Raw genomic sequence first — 16,922 nt, forward strand, 5'->3', positions numbered from 1 at the left:
TAGTTGCTAGTAGTTCATTAACAGTTTCAGTCTTACAGCCACAAATTATATAATATTACACTTAATTTATATAGAAATTATAATCTTGTCAGAATTTCTGACAATGTACGCAGTGAAAACCGGTAAATTTTTTTTTGGTTCTTCACAAGCATCAATTAGCTTATAGAGTTTAACATTTATGTTTGGAAATAAACTAGAATTCTTGCTTTTAAACAGACTATCAGACTTAAGCCTTTAGGACACATTCAGAAAATTACTATATTTTTACTGAGTATTAATCAAATGCAGGGTGTTCCTGATTTTGGAAACCTGTTTCAAGAGAAGCAGCAGACATAAACATGCCTCAGAGATATTCAGATTAACGATAAACAGAATGATCAAATTAGAAAAAAACAATTTAAAATGCCTAGACCTAGAAGCACATTAATTAGCCATGTTGTTATTTTCCAGTTCATCCAGCTCGTTTATAAAGAAAGTTCAGAATCTCTAAAAGCAGGGTTTAGGTCTCCATAAGCTTCCCAGGATTCAACTTAGTTTTTTCTATCAATCACATATTTAATAACATTTGCATCCACTGGCCACCTGTTGAAAATCAGAAATCGTGCTGGTCTCCTTCCTCTTCCACGCGTCTATTCCTGCAGCTTGTTTCTAGGTTATTTCGTTATTTTAAAAGCCCTGTGTTAACTCCAATTAAATGTGAAAACTATTGTATGCATACGAGTAGGAGTCAGTGTTCTGCTGTCCTTGTTGCTAGTGTCTGATGCTTCAGAGAGCACAAACCCCACATCACTGACTGTGGTGCAATAACGTGCCCTTGAGAGATATTTTGCCCCATCCCAGATATCATTAAAGGCACATCTGTGCCATCACTATTTAACCAGCACTGACATATGCAAAAATATTACAGAGCTGCTTGATAAACTCACCGGTGCCGAGCTTTTTGGGTTTGGGGCGTGCGCAAAGCCTGGCTTGGCACAGTCCTACTGCTCTTTCTCACTGCCTTGCCAGCGAGGCTCAGTGCTTTAGGTGGATGAAAAAAATCATTGAGAGGATGTATATGAGTGTGCCCACATGCCATGCACCGTGGGTAGACTGCTCATCTGCCATGTGGGAGATGGAGACTACTGTCATGTGTGGCAGTAACTAGAATTATCTCAGATTTGTGGGAAGTTCTCTCCTTTATTGTTTCTTTCGCTTTCTCCTTTTCGGGCTACTTTATTTTGCCTGAATAATTAATTATTTCTGGGATGAGAGGCAGCTTGAGGTTGCAGTCCTTGTTAGGATGCTGGTAGAGCAGGGAAAAGAGGAGAGGAAAAATGTGGATGAAGTCAGAAATACAGATGCAAAGGAGTAGAGACATAAGATGCAGTAGAGAATCTGCAACAAGTTTGTCAGGTCACATGAAGTGTGATCTGAGGGGTAAAAAAACTCTGTTCCTGTAGCTAATACAGGAACGTTGATCCTCTGATTTTTAACCTACCTTAGAGACCACAGGGAGTTACTTAAAAGCACTGGCTAGCCTTCTGTTACATAAAATATTGCCTCCTTGCAGCGCGAAACCCGAGACCAGAGTCTGCAGATACGGAGTGCTCCTGCATGACTCTGTCGTGGTTTTGGTTGCTGTGGTGATTATCCATCTGTTTAAATACTTTATATGGGAGATTCTCAACTCATTTATCATGAAGGAGATTTTCTTAAGTTGTGAGAAACACAACATTATGCCAGATTCCTGTAATTTTCACACCCGGTCAGCAAAAAATTCCACTTTATCTGCCATGAAATAAGGACACCGGGTAGAATTTAGATACAGAGGGTATGGTACTTGGGTTCTGTGTTCAGTGCTATCCCGGTATGCCTGTAACACTGGCACATGCGTTATAGTGGTGCAGCTGAAGAGGCTGACAGCAAACACTTTATCAGGAGGCCTCCTCTAATGAATCTTCAGTCTGAAGCAGTTACACAAAGTAAACTGTATTTTTACAGAGTCTGGTAGGCAAAGAACTAGCATGCAGACAGGAGAGAGCTAAACATTTTATGTATCTGAATCTTACCTATAGCTCTTAATGCATTTAATTCTTAATAGTGGATAGTCTTAATGTGATGCTTTGTTTTTCTTCACAGTTGCTTTCTCTATGGCACAACATGGCAGATCCTCTTTGTGAAGTAACTAAGGAAATGAAGTGACGTTATCTGCATTTCCATTCACACCCATATTGTGTTGTTTATATCTTGTTTTTCTATGGAAAATTATTCGAGTTTTCTTTCCAATTAATACCAATTTATAAAGAAGTCTTCATAGAAGATCTTATTTTCATTTTAAAGGACTATCAAAAGAAACAAAGCACTGCATTCAAACTACCACCTTGAAGCAGCATACATGTTCTGACTTATAATAGAAGCAAGAATTGCTCAACCTAAACTGTCCAAGCTGTTCTTGTTAACTTTAATTCACCAGTAAATTTTTTTTTTTTTTTTTTTTTGACGTGCTCATGTGGCAGCTTTTCAAATTTCCACCCCCCAGTGGCAGCATGCTGTATTCCCATTCTATGTCACTGGGGACTTAAACGTACTAGCATGTATTTTTTTGTGTCAGAGGTTAGGCTGTTTGTTTTTATGACTAATAATGTGGACCTTGGGAGCCACATATCTAAGCACCGTTGAAGAAATATCTAGACCTCTGTTAAAGTGTAATCCCTTGCAGGGCATGCCTATACAGGAGAGTAAAGACAGCTCGAAGCTCTCTCTGCCCCTGCTCCGCACTGGCTGGAGGCAAGCCAGTTCCACCTCAGAAGTCCTTTAGCTCAGCTCTCTGCCCGTGCTAATGGGTCCCAGAGATGTGCCTACAGACACGGTGAGCACAGCATGCCAGAGAGCCATATTTGCTGCAGAACAGATAAAATGGTTTGAAGAAAAGATAGCCTGAAGCGTAGTTGTCTTTAAAATACTAAATGAAAACAGGGGCAGGTTTCATGCATGCTCTTTCTTGAGAACAAGGCCAAAGATCTAAGCGATCATCCAAGTCCCTTTCGGGTCCTGTACTGAGTGAATTTTGCCCAAAGTACTTGTGTTACACTTCAGACAGGTATCAGGGTTCACTTCCTCGTACTTGGTGTCTTACGGTTCTTCTTGTGGAAGCTCTTGATGTACGCTTTGTTCCATGAAGCTGTATGAAAGAGGCCATAATTGAGTCTTAGACACCATGGTATTTATAATCATTTAGAAACCTCAGAGAGAGCAAACATTTAGAGTTTTATAAACAGTCATCATCTTTATGAAGTGTAGGATCTATTTCTGCCTTGTCTGTAGGATCCTGCTGAGAATTTCCATTGTCCTGCTCATCAGAAAGCTGCAAACCCAGCATGGGCTCTGCTTCTTTCAAGGATGTGCACATACATCTCTTAAAAATAAGCAGTTATGGTTGTTTCATTAGACCTCTAATAACATCTCTATTTCATTTTCCTTCCAAAGATGTTTACTTCAGTGTTGACACATATTTATAATGTCATCTCAAAAGTAAGAGGCTATCCTGTCAGATTTACAGCTATTATAAAATATGATGCTATCTGCATACAAATGGACGATAGGAGCCTTACAGACATTTCCCCTATTATTACTGCCTAAGGAAGCAATAAAAATGTAACATTTACTATTGGGAAACACCTGCAGAGATTAAATTAAAACTAGATTATATGCTTATCAGTTAAATGGTACAAAAGCAAACTCTTTAGAGATTAACATAAAAATAATTGTTATCAAAATCTTATTAAAAGCTTCACTTAATACAATCCATTTTGCACCTTTGCTGCTCAAGCGTTCTACATGTGCAACTTATTAAGTACTTGCGCAGCTGTACAGAGGGCAGGCAAGGCAGGCAGCCTCACTGACCCCTTTGCTATCATATTAGCAAATGCCTACCCTGATATTTAGATTTGTCTTTAAAAGCTGGCCACAAGTACCATTTGTCCTTCTCTTTCCGATCCTGGCCCCTCTCTGAAGAGCTCTCCACGCTGCACGCTCTGTTTCATGAGCGTGGCACTGAGGCGTGCTCCAGGCTCCCTCATGGAGTTCTGCTGGGAATTACTCTGGAAACCACTCGTCCTTCCTGCTGAACTCGTTCCTTATTATGGTCAGCAGGACAAAAACAAAGGATTTTAAAAAGGCTAGACGTTGAGAACAAGAAATTGTTATTGCTGCTAAGCAGATGGTCTCGTGCTGAGTTCGTGCAGACTTTGGTACATTGCAAACACGCTACAGAAGAGAGAGATCTGGGCTGGCATTGACCTCTGACCCGGAAATTCAAAAAGCTTCTGGATTTGGGCTTTGCTTGAACCAACAATTGAGAAATCTACAGTGTGGATAATCTACGTGCACTGACTTGAGGAGGACACCATCAGCACAGATGCTACCTGTACTTGATTTGCACACACAGTGGTTCGAGTTTATTTCTCCACCTGGTATTATGGTGACCCCTTTGACTCAAGGCCTTAGAAGCAACCTGCCTTGGGCACATTCTGGACTGTGTATGGGAGGGTACAACTCAGCAACAGCCACATCCTGAATTACTTAACATGAAGGCCCAGGCCAAAAAAAACCCTTTGACTGTGGAGATCTGACTGAGTTTGGTGGATCTGGAGAGTGTGACACTAACAAGACATTAAGATCATCGATGAGAAGACTGGAAAATAAGTCATGCGGTTTACCAAAGGCCAAGTTCAGAGGGGGGTTAGGGAGTATCAGACCATGGTTTCCTGATGACATCCTGATGACAAATTTGATGTAGGGACCTCCTGGCCATTTTTTTCCAAGCCCACTCCATCTCTGTTATGTTGGCACAGACCGTAACATTTAGTTGAGTGAATCAGGGGCATGAGGGGAATCCAACTTATAAAAAAAACCCCAACAAGTTAGGTTTATAGAAACGGACAAAATAGTGCATAGACCAGCAGAGTGGGGGATGCAGAGACAAACGTAGCCCAAGATTAGGGGATTAGAAATAGCTGGATTTTGTTTTTCAGGGAAGAAAAAAGGTCTGTGCAACCATGGCCTAACATTTTAAGTAATAAGAGTTTGCTGGCCCAGCTGATTTTCACTGAAATAGGTTAGGGAGTGTTCAAACGAGTATATCCAGATCAGAGGGGTGGTACCCTATTGCAGGGCAATGCTCACCAGCCTCTGGGCAGGCCGGGGGAGGACTCTGTTGTCAACACAGCTGGATTTGGGAGGAGATACGTGTCCACAGACATTCCCAGCACTGTCGCAGCCTAAACCAGTCTTGCCGTGTGCCTCCCTCTCCACAGCAGCATGTCTCCTCACACAGCTGTAGCGTGCAGTTTGCCTCCCCGCATGCCTGCAGGGGCGAGTTGTACATTAGCATTTTTATAACAAGCTTTCCTTTGAGGGGAGGTAATAAGACATATCTGGTAACTTCAGCAGAAGCCGCAGGCGCATCCGAATACTGGGTGTGAGCCTGCGTTCTGTCACTTTATTTAACTTGGAAAGGCCTGCTCATGTGTGTTGCTCGGCTTTCAGGCTCTGAGCAGTGTGAATTACCAACATGGGGATTTAAGATTTCATTTTTCAAAAATGACGCACAGTTTTGTATGTATATACCTATATCCAAGATGTAGAAACTACTTAACTGTAGTCTGAATTTTCCATAGTCATTATGCTAAGTAATTCACTTCTACTGCCACTAGAGGTATAACATTCACTTGAGCAAATACCAAAGGAAACATTTAGTTGGAAGTCTTGCCCATATTAATATTTCATTTTTCAAATAATGTTTTTGATCTGGGTTTTTTTGGAGGCCTCAGCCTACTTTGCCTATTCCTGTTGGGCAGTCTTTCTTTTATTGAACTACAGCTGACTACTCATGAGATGAAATGCCACTCTGTGATTAAAGGGTACAGAATTGAGTGCTCATTTAAACTGCATTAAAAGCTAAATTATAGTATCAGTCATCGTATCAATCATCTGTGACTGCCTCATGTGCAAGCTTGTACCAACACATTTGTAAGTCTCATTTCACATTGCATGTTTTTCTGGTGCAAATTTACATTTATTCTGAAATGCAGATATAACCAAATTTATTTAAAATTATTTTCCTTTTCCTTGGTGTGATGATCAGCTCTTGGATATAACCTCCTTTTTGAAACTCATGAAAATGTCAGTGGGGTCGAGGATAGCAATGAAGCTCCCGTGTGCCTACTGAGACTGGCAGGGGAATTGCTGCGTAACCTGGGGTTTAACTGCAGACCTACACAGTCTGAGTGCAGCGGGAGGGATGGCTCAGCTCAGTGGTGGTGGGTTTTTTGGCGAGGAGGAGGCAGGGGTTGGCTAAATTACGCCTAGCTGCAACCCTGCTGGAGCATAATCTTTGTCTGTTTGAAGTTCTTTCAAAATTTTCTGACATGCTCAGAGCCAGGCTCTGCCAGCTCAGCGCTGCCTGTGCAGAGGAGCTGGGGAGCGGCAGGTTGCTGTGGGAACTGCCCGCTGTGCCACCGCAACACCGCGGCCGTCGCAAGCTCTCCCGCTGCAATCGGCACGGCCTCTGCTTCGGCTTCCCACTGCATTTCCACATGCTGCTTTTCTGCTTTTCACCTCCTCCTCAGCTCTGCCTGATGAGCGCAGCCCAGCAAGATGCCAGCGTGCCAGCTTGGGAGCGAGCGTGGGGAAAGCGAGGTGACGCGAGCCTGAGCTGCAAATCTCTTCGTGGAGAGTGAGCCCCAAAAGCAGCCTTCCTGCCATGTTCTCCTTGCAGGACTACACCCACCTCGCTCCAGAGAGAAATGGAAAAAGCCAGGAAATCCCACGGTGAACACTGGAGGGAGAGAGATCTCTCACTGGTTTTGTCAAGTTTAGTTTGTTATTTGCGGTATAATTGCAGTGTTCAGAAAATAAAGGCTGGATAGCCTTTTGCAGTGTTCAGAAAAATAAATGATGGGTAGACTGAAATGTCTGTTTTAATTTAGAATCTATTACACTACAGTATGGTATATACCATATTTATAGGCACTATGCTACATGTCACAGTAAAATTATTTTCAAGGGAAGATATTGAAACAAGACACCAGATGCTCTCAGAATTTTTGCTTTTCCCCTAAAATGAAATTTTGACAAAATTATTGATTACTTGAAGCATTTAATTACAGTAAAAGTGGGCTTTTGATGGGAAAAGTGTTTCCAGCATAAGTGAAGCACAGATCCTCATAAAACTTTTGCCCCATGCAGCCTTTGAGTTGCTCCTTTCCCCAGTACAATGCTAATAGCACAGTCCAGTATAGACAACATAGATATTGCACTTGGTGTATTATTATTTTTACTTTCTTGGTATTTTTTTGTAGTAATACTGATAAATCCGCTGGAGTCTTATTACACTCACAAGAAATTTTTGACTAAGAGAAACAGTGTACAATTGGGATACTCTGACTTATATTTGGATAAAAGTCAATAAAATAATACACCACTGAAATTATAGCAATGTGAGAGAAAAATCAGATCCACTGAATTTACTGAAAACAACAGCACTGCTATCTTGACCTTCCTTCTGCCCTATATACAGTCATTAGCAAGACTGTGCCATTATTTACAGCTTCCCCCTGTTGCACACATAATCTTAGGCAGTAAATTCGATTGCAGAAGTATTTTGAGTGCAGTTCACTGGAGCAGTTGTGTTTAGAATAATGTTACCAACATGCTTTCTCCCAGAAATCAAGAAAATGGGTGGCAACCTTTTATGCTTTGTCCACAATTTTGATAACTCTTCCCAATGATACTAGTTTAGTGTCAAGTTGACCTTTATGGCTTTCACAGCTAAGGCAACAGTTACATAAAAAGGATGAATGAGCAACAACAAAAGAGGAAGGCTGGGATCATATAATCTGAAAACTGGAATGGCCTGCATTTATTCTTTACTATTTCAGTAAGGGAGGCAGTACTGGAGAACGGTTAAAGCTCGTGATTGTAAATAAGGAAATAGAGGTTCTGCTCTCATTTCTGCCTCATATTCCTTGTATTGCCCTGTGTAAGTCATTCAAGACCAGACTGCAAATATGATCAAATTTAAATTAAAAAGGCAGAAAGGGTAAAATTTTTCAAACAAAATCAGACTTGTAACCAATAGGCAAAATTATGCCTACCGGTAAGGAAAAGGAGGCACACAGCAGTCAAGGTGATTTTCAGAGACAGAAGTACCTTTGACTCCTACTGACTAGACTTTGATTTCTCCCTCAGTGAAGGAGAATAAAACACATCATGTGAAGCATGTTGGATGTGATTTAGTTTATATTACTATTAACAGTTGGGATTAATATTTATCACTAAACCAAAATATTGGCAAGTACACAAGTAACAGGAAAGCCTCACTGTTTCTCAGTCATGCTGGTTGTTTATGTTCCCCTCTTTAGTTTTTGCTGAGATAAAAAAGGCTTCACTTTCACACAAACTAGTAATTTCGTTATTACTAGAGCTGTATGACATGCCCATAACTAAGGTTGGGTAGAAGGGTTTCACTTTGTTATAATCCTAAACCAGATCTGGGCTCATCCAGAGAGCTGCTTCTAGCCTGGTGATACCTGGGTTTAACCAGACCTCCTTTCCTTGCTCTGCAGGATTTTGGGGTGGACTTGTGGGATGGCTTAAGCCACTGAATTAAGTTTGGGTCCCCCCGAGGGAGTAGCAAATTGTCCCTAGCCTTTGAGGCCAGAAATTCATACTTTCTTCACTGAGTTCTCTGAAAATGGATGTATTTGTCCCTCCCTCCCAAGATTCAAAAGGAAAGCGAATCTGTTGGATAAGCAGCAGGTTGGCCTCGATGCCACTCAAGGCCACTGATTTTTTTGTTCAGCTGCTGTATTTGAGGCATGACCACTTCTGATTTTAACCATTCTTCAAATACCTTCAGAACTAACAATGCAGAGTATCGGCATATGTAAATCTGTGGGTTTGCTAAAGCAGTTTGCTTGTACTTTCATTGACCTTAGCAGCAATAAACAATAGTGTTTTCAGAGGCAGGACTGAGTTTGTATGTCTGTTGTGCTAGTTCTTGGTTTCTACTATTGTCTGTTAAAATTTGGTTTATGGCCTGGGTAACACTGACTGATGCTGAAATCCTCCGATGTCTTTTGGAAATGCAACAGAAGCAATTTCCAGCCCATGTTGCAGGAAATTTGCATGAATAAAAATTAAGATGAAAGCAGGGTGTGTGGGAAGACCTGGTTGTGACAGAATCATTCCTGGCTGCTTTCTTGGTTGGAGAACAAGCACAAAATGAGGATTTTTACCAAGCTTGTTTAGATCCTCATAAGTGGATTTTGGCAGGAGGTGGGATGTGGCCACTGCCAGCTGCCTTTGCTGAGTTATGTGTATGTTCTGTACCTCTGTAAAACTAACGATTAGGCTATGATAAGAAAATAAACCTCAGTAGGAAAGAACAGTTAGCAAACCCCTGAAGTCCACTGTCAGCAAAGAGACTCATTTCTTAGATGGGCTTGCTTTATTTTAATGATGTTAGGGAAAATCTCCGTTTTGAGACAGAAGACATAGTGTAGACCTGGTCTATGAAATTAGATAGCACTCTTTCGCCTATCTACTGGGAAAAGGAACAGCTGATTATAATGCTTGCACACAGACAGCTCTGTATAATATTTCAAGAAAAGCTTTGAAAAAGATAAGCTTCTCATTTTATACTTTGACAAAGAGTTGCACTGAATGCAGGAGTTTCCCCATGTTGCACTTGCAGCGAGTACAGCAGTTTTGTGTGGTGTCGCAGTGCTGCCCTACCTTATCTTATTGCTCTCCCTGTTTGCAACATCACCAGCTCCAGTGGCCAGGGGTGCTCTTGATGTTCCAGTCCTGGAGCCCGGAGGCAAAGGGTCCACAGGACAGCTCTCTGAGTCTCTGCAAGCAAACTGCAGCTCCATGATCTAGGAAGTAAGAGTCCAGCTTGATGACGGATATCCCTTTGCTTGGAAATAGTAAACAAGTAAGAAAAATATTATGATTGTATCTGGTATGCAGCAAGGCTTTAAATTTGAGTTTACTTGCCTTCCAAGTTCTCCACATATCCCTTACTTGATCAGCGGCTTGCAGACGTGGCTAGGGGAGGGTTGCAGGGGTAATTGGCTGGCAGCCTGGGGACTGTATTTAATTAGCAAGGAATGCACCGGCTGTAGCTGCATTCCCTGTAGGAGCTGCAGCCCACATAGCTACAGGTGCTGTCCTGCTCTCTTCTCTCCAGGCCCAGGGACTGCCCTTCTTCATGCAGGAGCGCTGCACATGGAAAATAATATGTCTGGGTATCACTATCAGCACAAAAGTCTTTCTATTTTCTCTTTGTTGCTCTGCCAGTGATGCAGGCAGTATCCTTGGATTTAGGGTACTTCTTTACTCTTAGTCTTACTACAGATGAATCCCTGGTTGTCAAAACCTTGCTGGATTCACATTTTTTTTTAATGCCTGTTTGATTAACCATTTGAGGAGAGCCGGGCCTGACTGACTAGCATCAGGTGCTGATCTTACTGAGTTCATCTGAAGTTTCAAGTGATTGATACCTCTGAGAATTAAGCTCAAAGTGCACCAGGCTAGACTGCCTAGAGCTAAAATACCCCCAGTCAAAGCCCATTAACTGAAATGTCTGTTTCACTGAAATTCTCTTTAGAAGGCTGAGGCTAATTTTTCTTTTATTGCCACCATTCTGAAGTGTTGTGCCTTGATGCACTGAGATGTAATATACTGTTATGATTTTTTTTTTCTGGAGTAGTCTCATGGCTAAATATCCTCTCTGGTACTAATTTCTAAATTTAAAAAGTTAACTTTTATTCTTATGGTCATTTTAGTTTTATCAGGTGACTGTAGTTGCCTGGGATGTGATTCAGGTAAGCTCCTATTATGTGTATCAAAGGATAATTTATAGTTTTGAGTTTGTTAAGTGGTACATTTTATGTAATTGTGGCTCTTCCTAAAGAACAACAGAAACCTCATTAGAATTATGCTTCTCTCTGTGCTTGTTTTCCTTCTGATCTACACTTTTTTTTTTTTCCCCACATAACTACTTTTCAAAGTAATTTTTTGTCCTTATTTTGCTTTTATACATCTGTTCTCCTGCCATTTTAATTTCTCTCCTGTCTGGGTTCCTTATCATGTGTGAGCACTGAGGAGAGCTGAGCACCTGGAGAAGGACAAAGGGGATGTGAGCTCTTAGTGGGAAACTTCCAAGCATTGGTACTGAGATACTAACCCTTGAAGGGCACAGGCCAGTATCAGTGACTCTTTTGCTGGGCCAACCATGTTAGCAGAGGTGTTGAACAACTTAGGACCCCCCAGCCTTAGTGTGAGTATACCATTTGCCTTATTTTTTGTTTAGTGTGCTCCAAAGCTGACAGTACAAGTGCTTTGGAAACCTCGAGTCATCAGTAGCTCATCACAGATTTCCACTGTGCTAGACCATTACTAGGCTTTTATGGTTTTCCACCTTGAATTTTTAATCCTGTTACATTTCTTGTATGTGTAAAGTCTGTGCCCAGCACTGATCACCTACCATGTGTTTCTCCCTTGCCCCTTCTCTGCTGCTTTCTCCTTTCTTTTCTGCCTTGTTGCTGGATGGTAAAGTGAGGGAGCAGGGGGTGTGTGTGTTAGGAGGAAAGGGGAAATTGCAGCAGGGAGATGGAAGGGGGTGGCAGGAGAGGCCAGGGCTGCTGGGGGGTGTGGGACAAGCTGCCCGTCCTTGGTTTGGGGATGCTGTAGAGTGTGCATTGTGCAAGGCTGGAGAAATGTTGGGGTGACGAATGAGCATGTTGTGACATGGGAAATAGCTGGCACAAACTCCCAGTTCAGTTGAATTTTCCTTGCTAATACAATGGGTTTAGCTGAATAGGGAATAATTGAAGTTTGAAAATGTTTCTGACTCTGTTCTGAAATTGTTTGGGAGAGAATTGTCATTATTACAGCCTTTTTACAAAAAAAAAAAAAAAGCTGGGCATAATTATAATTGGAAATTGTTGTATTTTATAAATGTTACATGTAAAATCTTTTATTGCAGTTACTATTTTTTAAAATGAAACTGACTTCAGGGTGGAGTTTCTGGTTTTTCTTTTTGTTTGTTTATTTTTCCTTGCTGTCTGAGGTAAATTGTTACTTTCACTGGGCTATGGAGAGCAGTTGTTTGGTTGGCTTGTCTTTCTTTTTTTGTAGATAGTACCAAATTATTACTGGGGAGTTTTTTGACAAAGAATGGAGGACAGCTGCATTTTCTGTCCTTTGAATATGAGCTACAGAGGCTACAATTAAATACCAAAACGTAGGAGTCAAATTTTCCTTGTATTAACCTGAGATTTGCACTTCAGTGGCGAATGCAATATTCTCTCTCTGCACAATTATAAGTGTGGTTGCTCTAGGGAAAATGGGGGAAGGGTTGGATTGCAAAGCTCTGCCAGAAGCATCTCCTGCCCTCAGAGGAAGCTTGCTTGGAAGATGGAGAAGAGCAGAGCAGAAGAATGCAGAGAACCGTTTACTGCTCATTACTGATGTGCCTCCTATCTTAGCACTGAACAACAGGAACTGGCACGCTGTTTCCAGGAACAGCCAGTGGCAGATGCTTAGCGATGAAGAAAAAGGCCACGTACCAAATCATCTTGACATGGTGTCTCCTCCCAGCTTTGGGAAATCAGCTGGGTAAGGGTTTGAAACCCCAAAAGTTTCACCTAAGCTACTGTGTTTATTTGCTGTTGATCACACTGTCCCCCGTGGATTTGTTTAATGCCTTTTAAAATCCATTTTCAGTCTTCACAACCTCCTGAGGCACTGACTGCCACAATGCAATTATGGACAGTATGAAAGAGTACTTCCTTTTGGGTGTGTTTGTTTTAAACCTGCTGCTTAATGACTTTGTTGGATGCCCCCTCAGCTTTTGTACTGCAAGAGAAAGTGAACAATTATTCTGTATTTACCTTCTCCATTCAGCACTTTATAGACTGCTATCATTTCTCTCTGCAGTCATTTTTTTTTTCCAACCTGAAGAGCTCTTATCTATTTCATTTCTTCTTGTAGTGAAGCTGTTCTGTATCTCAAAAAAGATAAATGTGGGCTTTTTATTACTCCTCTCTTTCTTTTCCCTCTCAGACAAAAGTGTCAAGGAAACCTTATACAGGAATGCCATAGCTAAAAGATCTTTTGGTGCCTCTTTGTGCCAAAATAATTAGCTTTCAGCTCTTGGAAATTGCCAAAAGCTTCTGAAAGGACGAGAAAACTTTGTTCTTGTAACCCTCTACAGTTTGAGGTTGCATTCATAACCAAACTAGTTAAGAGTATGCAGCAAGTAAACAAGAGAAATGTCTGGATTTGAAGCTCTTCTTTGCTGCCAACAAACCTTCAAACTTACTACACAAAAATCAAGCGAGTGCAAGGAAGTGACAAAACCGGGACCTGAGAGATCAGGAAGTTCTGTAATTCAGTCTGTACTGAGCAAGGTCAGCAGTGCTGAACAGAAACAAAGCAACTCCAGAGAGAAAGGAGTATTTTTTTTCCAGTTGGTCCAGAACAAGCACAATTATCTTCTATTATGTGTAAGTCTTAAGAGACATAGGTAAAAGAGCACATTTTTACTTTAAATGTCTATGTTCCTATCTGGCATAAATACTGTGTTTTAAGAGAAGCAAATGCAAACATCTTCAGATCCAGGCACAAGCATCTGTGGGAAAAACCTTGTTGCCTTTTCAGCCTGGCAAAGTCACATAGCTCTTCCACCCTGTGCCCTTTTTTCCTCCCCCATTGTGTTCAAGCTGACTCTTCAAGACTTTGCGCACCTATTTCTTGCTTGCTGCTGTGTCTCAGTTCTTTGGATTTCCCATCTGGCCTGTGCTGCTGGCAATGCTGCTGCACTGCGCTCTCTGCTCCTGCCATCTCCTTTTTTTCAGCCACTACACAGAGAGCTGGTCTGCCAGTCGAGGTTATCTCCCTGCCTAAGCTCTTCCTGGAAACTTGTTTCTTCAAACACCTACCAGATACTTCAGAGATGAGCCTTCACTTCCTCTTCCTCATTATTTTTATATATATATATATATAAACCCAAAACAAACAACTGAAGAATGAAAGGATCTTTGTTATATTCTCTGTGCACTTGCTTTTTGCTGAGTTTCCTTCTAACCTCAACAGTCCTGCTTGGGCCTTTCTCTCCTTGTCCCGCCTTCCTGTCTTGTTACCACCCACTCATTAGATCATGTCTGAAATTAGCTTGCAAGAACTACAGGGCAGGGTTGATTTCTCTTGCCTCTTTAGTGAGGGCTTGGCACAGTTTGGAGTGGTTTTGAAAAAATAGTAAAAACAAAATAAGCCCTTGTGCAGCTGGGGAAACCAAGGTAGGAAGGCCAGGCACCTATGGAAGATGCTGGTGCAGGTCTGTAGCACAGCCAGTGGCACAGAAGCTTGTGCTCCAAGGAGATAGTTCTGTCCACTTCTGTAATCATCTTCAATGATGAATAGGTATTAGGATGAAATACTGGATTCCTTTGGGAGAGAAAAAAGTAAAAGTGAAAAATGTTTATGGTAAAATGCAGTGGTTTTGTTGCACAGTGTTTTCAGCAGTAGCTTTGGGGGTGTTTTGGCAGCTAAATGATAATAAACATACTGATGCCATGAAAATGTTCAATTTCAGTAAGCTGGTAATGATGATCCCTTAAGGTCATATTGGAAATGTTAGTATTCATCCCTAAACAATACATCAGATTTACAGTTCGGGACCAGTAACTTGATTTTAGGTACTCTCAGCTCAGACTCAAGGTTGCACGGAGTGGTGTCCCTCTATATTTTGGAGACTGTCCCTAACTTTTTCTTTCTTTGAGACACAAGGTGCGGTGCCAGTGGGGGACAGTAGGTGTTCCTGGTGCAGTGAGACAATGCTGAAGGCTGAAAAGTGACTTGCAGAGCTGAAATTGGAGGGCTGAAGGCTCCCTGAGACTCACAGCAGGGTCTGGTCCGCTTTGGATCAGGCACAAGCAGGATGTGGAGTGCATGGTCAGGTTAGATAAACTTTCTCTGTGGGAGATACTTTGAACTCTGTAAGGGAAAATTTCTGTTGCAGGCAAGCCACGTATATAGTAAAAAATCCTAACTGTGAGCAGAAATGAAACAGCCAAGCATGGCTTTCCCTTTATGATGAATCCTGTCAGTTCAGAGCAAGTCCTCAGCATACATGAGTATTGTTTGTCATAAAATAAATGCTGATAGCTAATAGATGAAGCAATGTTAACTTCTCACTTGGTGGCACAAATCTGTGTACCCTGGCCTAGGAAAATTACTTTCCTAACCAGTCCCTGTTGGCTCCAGTCTATTTAAAAATGTGTATTTTCAGGTGTCAGTTCCAGTAATGATACACTGCATTTATGACTCTACATCCTTCTTCCCGGGTTTCTGTGAGGAAGTTTTCCTCAGAAGAGGCAATTTTTTAGTCTGTCTCTATATTTTACCTGGTAGAATCCAAATCCTGCTACTTTGCACATTTAATTCATATTGTTGCTTTCCACATGGGTAATACTCTGCTTTTTTTTTTTTAATGCCTTTCATCTGAAGATCCCAGGCTGATTTGGCCTGATTCCCAGGTACAGCTTAGCAACACTTAGCACAAGACCAGTAGAAGGAAGTAACAGGGAATTTCACACAGTTTTTGGCTGGCTGTCATTTCAATTGCACCTACAGGTCGGAGCATCCCTGGCCCATGAGCCCCCGCTTCCCATGGCTGTAACTACCTGGTGTGAATCTCTCCTGTCTTGGCCAGAAATCCTTCTCCCTTTACTTTCTCGCTTCTGCTCCCACTGACCATCAAGCTCTGCTGTCTCCCACCATTTATATGTGAGAGATTTTAAATCTTTATGTGGGGAGAGCTTGGTGGGACATAGAGGGTCTTGGGGCTGGGGACCCACCCCATTAATCTGATGTTATTCACCATTTGAACACAAAGATGCACTAAATTGAAGCACACGCTTTCAATTTTGTATCTCCCTGCATATGCATAGGTATGTGCATGATTTCGATGTGTTTTTCTCATCCTCGCACTTAGAGTAACTCATTTCTCCAGTCTGCTAAATTTACCAAGAGAGTTTCAGTTTCTTTTTCAGTAGCCAGAATGTTTTTCAAACTTTTATTCTGAAGGTTGTTTCTCCTTTGGAGAGAGTCTTGGACTTTGAAACTAGCTCTCATATGGAAAGCCTTGACTGTCTGGAAATTTGTTCCAGCTTGTTTTGCTGTTCAAAGTGCTGCTTCATGGATTCATTTTATGTCTCCTCGGAGACATTTTGTCAGAATTTTGCTTATCTACCATTATTGCAAAATGATCCACCATCTTAGGCAACCAATCACTTCCTCATCCCCTTTTCATTGGTCTTTAAAGCAAAATGGAAATTAAACTTTGTCTGCTGTTATGCAGGCTGTGGTGATCTGGCTTTCACCTTTGGACTATGGGCAGTATTAGCTGTGCTCACATAAAAACCTTGCAGAAAGAGGAAAGGTACTCTGAACCATGCACAGCAAGGGGTTAACCCATGTGTTGGGGAGAGGGGGAGAAAATCAAGCTGACTGGACTCTGCCCCTTTGCTAATAGGCCTCTTTTTCTGAAGTGCATGGAAGACAGATGAAAAATCTCAGAGTTGCCTTGAATTATTTTCCTGAGCATACAGCTTTCTCTTTTTGTGGTTAAATATGACAGTTATAGTGTAGTATTTATGCACAGTCAATAAATCAGCATAAAACGTGCTGCAGTCAGGGCATGTATCTGTTGTCTGTTCCTTATACTTTGGTGGAAAATGGAATTCTTGAATTTGCTGAAGCCTGTGAAAAGAAATTCAGGTGCACATCTCCAAGGGAGGCTTACACAAAGTCTGATGGCCTGCAGTAATGCGGGATTTGCACCTCAGGTTCTGTTACTGTTCTCCAGT

This window comes from Athene noctua, chromosome 11, assembly GCF_965140245.1.
Source record: "Athene noctua chromosome 11, bAthNoc1.hap1.1, whole genome shotgun sequence".
In the NCBI taxonomy this organism is placed as follows: domain Eukaryota; kingdom Metazoa; phylum Chordata; class Aves; order Strigiformes; family Strigidae; genus Athene; species Athene noctua.